Below are 7,487 nucleotides of genomic sequence, written 5' to 3'. Positions count from 1 at the left end.
TCATGAAGCTTTCCCATGCAAGCTCTCCCATGGGAGCTGGGGTCTCCAACTTGGGACCCTTTGAATGGCAAAGTACACACTCCACCAAGTGACTCACCTCTTGACCCCCTATACAGTTGTTATTAAACAATCTATGTCTGGTAATTCTAACATCTGGAATATTAGTATATGTCTTTATGTTATCTGTTTTTTGTTTGTTTTTTTACTGACTTCCAGTGATGATGAAGATAACTAGCTCACAGCTTTGGAATCATGGCATAGTTACTTTGTTTGACACATCTAGTTTTCTACATTTGTCTTCATACCTTTATATGATAGTTCTCAAGGCCTTAAATCCCTTCTTTGATTGGTTTCTCTAACATATTTCCTCACTCCTCAAAAAATAAACAACAAAAGAATCAGGAAGAGGCCCAAGAGGAGTATAACATTAAACATTCTGCAGAGAGGACTGGGTGATGGTGTATCTGGCAAGGACCTGGGCTTGAGCCCAAGTCCTCACCTGCAAAGGGGAAAGTTTTCTGAGTGATGAAGCAGTGTGTCAGGTGTCTGTCTCTCTCCCTGTCTATCTTCCCCTACCCTCTGGATCTCTGCCTGTCCTATCCAATAAATAAATATACTAAAAATAATTTTAAAAAATTGAATGAAAATATTTTCAAAAAAATTTTGCTTGTGAAATGTTTGTTCCATTACGTGTACTTTATGTTGATTTTATCAGTTTACCATTTTTTCCAAATAGCTTGCAAAGAGGTCAAAACGGACATATTAGTGGTGTTTGTATACTGAATGACTAGTGATGCAGTAGGTGTTAGATACATGAAATTAAATGGATAAATTGAACTCAACCAAGTATTGCATGAAGAGTATTTTCTTACACTTAATGCAGGGAACTACTAAATTTTACACATAAATAAGTAGAATTTTACCGAAAAATAATTTGCACATTTGTTCTCTTTTATTGCCATAGTAACAATGCACTTTTCAGCATGTCCTTATAATATTCACCGGTTCTCCACTTTGCTGTTCCAAAAATAGGAATAAAACACATCATCCATCTGTAAAGAAAATAAAATAATAAAGACAGAATTACATATATTTTATGATAACATACACAGTTTCACTAAGTGTCACCATGTACAAAAATAGAAATGAACATATAGCATTCGTCTGAAAACCCAGGGGGGTAATTCACTATAGCTCTCACAAATATATTATTTGGTATTATTATTGTGATATTTTATGTCTCTGTTTCTACAAGAAACCATGGATACTAGGTTACTTTTCTGACATATGCAAAACTTAGATTACATGTTGATCTTAAGTATTCTTTTAATAATGTCCGGCCTCATGAATGATGCCAAACTATTATAACAGTTCTTTTAATAAAGTGATTTCCAATTAAATTATATTAGTATAATTATTGAATCTAATCTATGTGTCTGGCTTGAAAGAATACTTGTTTGTAGGAACATGCTTAAGATGAGGAGAAAGCAAATTCAGTGTGAGATATAAATTTTGCATGGTATTTCACAAAAAAAAAGAAAAAGTATAAGTGTCCCTGATGGGTAGGTATGTAAGTGAATGCTTGTTAAAGGGGTGCACCTGGTACAATGCTCAAGGACTTAGGTCTAAGCTCTCAGTCCCCACTTGCATGGGAAAACTTCTCAATTGGTAAAGCAGTGCTGCAGGTCTCTGTCTCTCTTCCTATCTTCACCTCCCCTCTTGATTTCTCTCTTACTCTAATAACTAGAGAAAGAAAGAAAATAAATATTTTTTAAATGCTTAATTATGAGTTTTGTATCTGTATATATGTTCTATTCATTTAAACATACCTCTACAGTTAAGTCTCTCTATACATGTACATGCATATACACAAATTAATAGTGTGAAACTAATGGAATAAGCGCAATCCACATAAACAATTATCCACCTTGGCCATAGGGTTAGTACGAAGACAGAAAGAAAACTTTGAGTAGTGATTATATGCCTACTTATAATAACACTATTTATTTTACACAATATTTTTGTCTCAGATTAATTTAGGCTAAAGGAGAGAGGCATGCTAGAGAGGTAGAGATTATAGAGTCAGGTTTAGGGTGCATTTGACCTTGACAGATTTCAAGATTTCTTCATATAAAAAGTACAGATGATGATGCTATTTTATATTACCAGAGGATTCCAGTTCTCTCAAACTGCAACTAAAGAACAAAGAAGTTAAGAGTTATTTGAGAAAAATCATTCTCCATTATCCCTCTGCTTGAAATCAAAGCTATTTTCCATCTATATGGAAAGAAACTTTCCTGCAAGTGTGATTTGAAAACTGCCAAAAATATGTATTCCTGCTTTACAAAAATATTATCCCACTACAGTACTGATAATATGTGACATTTTAGTATTTAACATTTCTTTCAAGACTTTGTGGGCACTGTTAAATTGATATTACTTATATCTATGTGCCATGTCTTAGCATTTACAAGACATTTTTTGGTTTTAGTTTTTTCTCATCAACTGTAGTTTATATTATTGTAGAATGACCTTTTCAGGTGGAGAGACAAAGAGAAAATACTTGTTTTAATTTAAAAGTTTGTTATTAGTGATTTATAGTGGTGTACAAAATTATAGTTTTCACTGGCATAACTTCACACCTGCATATGTATGTGTAAATCACGATATATATATTGGGTTAATGGGGTTTTGTTGTTGAATGCCATGACTTCTCTCCCCTCCCCATCATGTGTATTTTGGTTTTTTATTTTATTTTATTTTATTGCCACAAGGATTATTGCTGGGGCTAAGTGCTGGCACTGCAAATCCACTGCTCTAAGCACCCATTTTCCCTACTTATTTATTTATTTATTTCCTATTTTATTTGATCGGACAGAGAGAAATTGAGGAGGGACAGAGAAAAAGAGACCTACAGACCTGCTTCACTTCTCATGAAGTGAATGCAGGTGGGAATGGCAGCTTGAACCCAAGTTCTTGTGCACTGTAACATTGAACTGTATGCTTCCCCTCCCTTTTTAATTTACAGTATAGACTTTTACACACAGCCCATCCTCTCTTCCTCCTCTTCCACTTGTTGTTGTTGTTGTTCTTCTTCTTCTCTCTCCCTCTCCCCTCCCCCCACCTCTTTGTCTCTGTTTTTAATCCAAAAAGGTCATCTTGGAGTGGTGATGTATTTGTGAAGACGACAATATGTTTTAGACATGAACTTCTCAGGTCAGATATGAACACCATGCTTTTAAACTTTCATGGTCATGAACTTTCTTTTTTCATAACTGAAAATTATATCTGTAGAGTTTTTTCCCCGTACAAAAGTGAAGCCAAATTAAATTAGCTCCTCTCAACAAAGATATAAGGTAAACAAATATAAGGAGATTGTGATGGGAAATTTCATCAAGAAAATTCCACATTATAAGGACAAGTTCTAGAGTTTTAGTATGAGTAGCAATGCCAATTACTGAGAAACAACACTGTAGTACAACCAGATAGCATATAGCTGGAATGGGCTTCTAAGGGGAAAATAGAGCAAAAAAAAAAAAATCACTATGGAATGCTTAAAGTTGTTTTGCGATTTCATTCTATTACAACTTTCTCTGCTCATTGACTAGCATTTAAAATATTTAATTTATAAAAAAAATATTTTCTTTATTGAATAGAGACAAAGAGAAAGATCAAGAATGGAGGGGGAGATAGAGAGGCAGAGAGAAAGAAAGAGAGACCAAGTGCACTGCCTCACCACTTGCAAAGCTTCCCCTCTGCAGGTGGGGACTATGAGCTTGAACTTGGGTCTTTGCACATTGTAACATCTACACTCCAGCTGGCGAGCCACTGAGTGTCCAGTCCCTGACTAACTGAGGTTACATCTGGAACAACAAAAATGAAAATACTTATTCCTATGAACGTTGCATTGAAATATTAAATTGCTTGTGGCTCTCTTATAAACAGTTTTATTTTTTGCCCATGAGCCTTGTATTTTCAATGTTCTTTTCCTTTCTCTTCACATAATTAATATCTACTAATCTTTAATACTTTTCACAGGCCTCAACATCATTCAGTAAGTTATCATGTATATTACAGTCTGAGTAATGCTTCCATATATTATGTGCTGCTCACATATGGATACAATTAAAATATTTATCTATTGATATTACTTTTCTTACTTTAAGACAGGACCTTGGATCTTGTGTGGGTATCATTCATGCCACTTTCAAAAATTACACACACTTATAAAATAAAGGCTTATTGAAGGAAAGAATAAACTGCATTTGCAGATATGTCTATGATCTCTTTTCACTATATATATTTTATCATAGAAGTTACAATTACATTGTATCATGCATATGTAATTTAATAATGTCATATATTTTCAGTCAGCAAAATAGACATATATATATATATATATATATATATATGTCAGTTTAGCTGATTAAATTTTGATAACTGTTTAGTTAAATTTTCTGGTCTATTTTTCATTAATCAAATGACTACATACCTGTCAGATTTCTACCTCAAGTTGGAACCATGAGGAGATGTGTTTCCTTGTCCTTGAAGGCCCTTAAAATAAATAAAATAATGCATAAATAGAATAATAAATAGCATCATACTCATAACTAATAGTAAATCATTGGTCTGTGCCTTTGTATTCTCCATTTAGAAACAATAAGATAATGGTTTGTAAATTAACAGCTACATGCTTACTGTTAAAGTCCAGGATTTTCACTACCATTTTAAGGATTTTTGAGGAAGACAGTAGCCCAAAGATAATATTTTTTAAAAGAATAGATTACAAACCCATTAGGAAGAAAAATTACCTATGGAGCTGGAGTTGATCTGATATATCCAGAAAAGTTGGGGAGAGCAACTTGAATAATGATCCGGAAGACTGAGAGAGTTATTGATAGACTTCTGTAAACCCATGGGGGTCGTAAAGGATCTCTTTGCTCTCTTTCTGGAACTGTAGCAACTGGCATGACTCTTCTAATCTGTCATTGAAATGAATTAGAATATATGTTAAATTATCATATGAAGTTATTTTTCTCACTGTAAATTTATAGAAATAGCCATCATATGTCTTTAGATTTATCTATTAGACAGTCATAATGCATATAATTTTTTTCCTCTATGACTTGTATTCATATTTTTTACTCTTCATCAGTTTAGTGTTATTCTGCTAAATGAGCAGCCACTTAAAGAGTTTCTTATCACATCAATTAGCTTATTTTTCACCATTCTCTTCACAATTATTGCTCTAAGACTAAATAATCATTTTTCTCTTGTTAACAAATTTAACGCCTCAGAAGTACATGTAGAATGGATATTTGAACATATGCTCCTCTGAGGCTTAACGGATGGATGACCTTGGCCCAATTACTTGCCCTTTATGTATTTTCTCACTTGTGTAATGAAGAAATATTTTAAAGTATTGTAGTAAAGGTTGAATACTACTGAACTCAAATGATCTTGCACTAGGAAGTATTAATTCCTTTCTCATCCATAAGTATAACTCTTATTTGTAACTTGTGTTTTCACGTTTTTGTATTACAGCAATGAATGAAGAGCAAACAAAGCATATATTTGCATTTTAATTTTACACTTGAAGAAACATAGTTACTAGTCCATGTTTACTTGACAAAAAGACTGGAGACAATAATCTTTAGTTTGCAATAAGGATAATCTGACTTTTGCAATTCATATAATTTTAGATTGATATAAGTGAATGTATGGAAAGGAAATTTTATATTTTATATAATAAATGCTTATTATATGATAGATTAGTTTTTGCGTATTACTCAGGCAAGATTCTGTTCAAAGTACTTAATAATTCCATTCATTTATACAGTCCCTCCAAAATTCTGAAAGATGGATGCATATTTTGAGAGAACATCTGGCTCCATGAATGTTAATTAAATTGCCATTGCTTACCCAGCCATTGTGTGATGAATTTTAGATTAAAATCCAGACCATCATAACCTTTTTTTTTTTTTTTTTCTACCAGAGCACTGCTTAGCTCTGGCTTATGGTGGTGTGGGGGATTGAACCTGGGACTTGAGAGCCTCAGGCATGAAAGTCTCTTTGCATAACCATTATGCTATACCCCCACCCAGACCATAATAACCTTAAGAGCTATTATATGTTTTATCGTATCTTGCTTCTCATGCTTGGAAAAATCTTAGGGGTAATATTGCCAACTTCTTTTATTTGAAATTTGATCTATGGAATAAATTTAGACAGGCAAAGCCAAAACTTATCTTTATACACTTTGCTTTTTGTCTCTAAAATCTCCCTGCTATGTGCTCTTAGATTATATTTTATATCAGAGAGAGATCACTAAATCCTAACCCTCAACTGACCTCTAGTGTGATATTTACCAAAGTGTAACTTATGTCTTTTTTCTTATATTGGCTTTGATTGCTAGAATGCTAGTGAATTATTTCAAATTGTCTATTAATCAAATGACAAGGGATCACAACTGTGTATATACAATAAAATAGCCTTGATCAAAGCAACTAAAGTAATGTTAAGTGTATATCAAATGTGAAATATAGGGCAAGGTAGATAGCATAATGGTTATGCAAATAGACTCTCATGCCTGAGGCTCCAAAGTCCCAGGTTCAGTCCCCTGCTCCACGATAAGCCAGAGCTAAGCAGTGCTCTGGTTTTTAAAAAAAAAAAAAAAAAACTTGTGTGAAATATATATATACATACACAGCTTATTCTTTTTTATCAGTCTATACTGTTTCGGTATATATGTATATATTAGTACATACATTTTCTGTTGTGCCTATGAAAAGACTATCCAGCCATTGTGATATTTTTGAACTTCCAAGAACTATCAACCTGTTTCAGATATCAACTTTTTTGTCCTGACTGCTTTAGAATCCTCTAGTTTTTTTGAAATATTAGCCAAGAGGTTTTAAATGTGGCTTTCTTCTCAACAGGTGAAATATAGTTGTCATACTGACTTTTAACCCTGATGACATCATTTTAACATCATAATTGAATTTTAACATCATAGTTGAATTGAAAATTCTTAATTCTGTCAATTTAACAGTTTGTACTATAAAGCAGACCTCAAATGAATAAAGCATTAAAAAGTTTTTCAGAGGGTAGATAGCATAATGGTTATGCAAACAGACTCTCATGCCTGAGGCTCCAAAGTCCCAGGTTCAATCCCCACACCACCATAAGCCAGAGCTGAACAGTGCTCTGGTTAAAAAAAAAAAAAGAAAGAAAAGAAAAATTTTCCACTGGTCTTAGAATGTTTTGAAACAATTTCTACCCCCCCCCCAACACACACACACACATACCTTCTTCCTTTTTTTGGAGTTTGTCTTTCTTTATTGTAATACTGTATAGGAATATACCTTCAAATTAAGTAAAACAAATTTTTAAACAAATTACATGTCATTGAAATTAGAAGCTGTCCACATTGTTAGTATTTAAAATGTAATACCCTGAAACTTCTTAAACTATTGCTGCTCTGAAGT

The 7,487-nt window shown here is 33.1% G+C and overlaps 1 long non-coding RNA gene across 1 annotated transcript; it reads right to left on the bottom strand.

Moving 5' to 3' along the window:
- Nucleotides 1-930: 930 nt before the first annotated feature.
- On the bottom strand, nucleotides 931-6,956 carry LOC132537706 (uncharacterized). The gene is made up of 4 exons (XR_009549165.1): nucleotides 6,768-6,956; nucleotides 4,812-4,982; nucleotides 4,493-4,554; nucleotides 931-1,052 (listed from the first exon to the last, which is right to left on the bottom strand). It is a non-coding gene; the product is annotated as an uncharacterized LOC132537706 (long non-coding RNA).
- Nucleotides 6,957-7,487: the final 531 nt, after the last annotated feature.

This window comes from Erinaceus europaeus, chromosome 3, assembly GCF_950295315.1.
Source record: "Erinaceus europaeus chromosome 3, mEriEur2.1, whole genome shotgun sequence".
Classification (NCBI taxonomy): domain Eukaryota; kingdom Metazoa; phylum Chordata; class Mammalia; order Eulipotyphla; family Erinaceidae; genus Erinaceus; species Erinaceus europaeus.
This window is presented reverse-complemented; position numbering and strand designations above follow the sequence as displayed.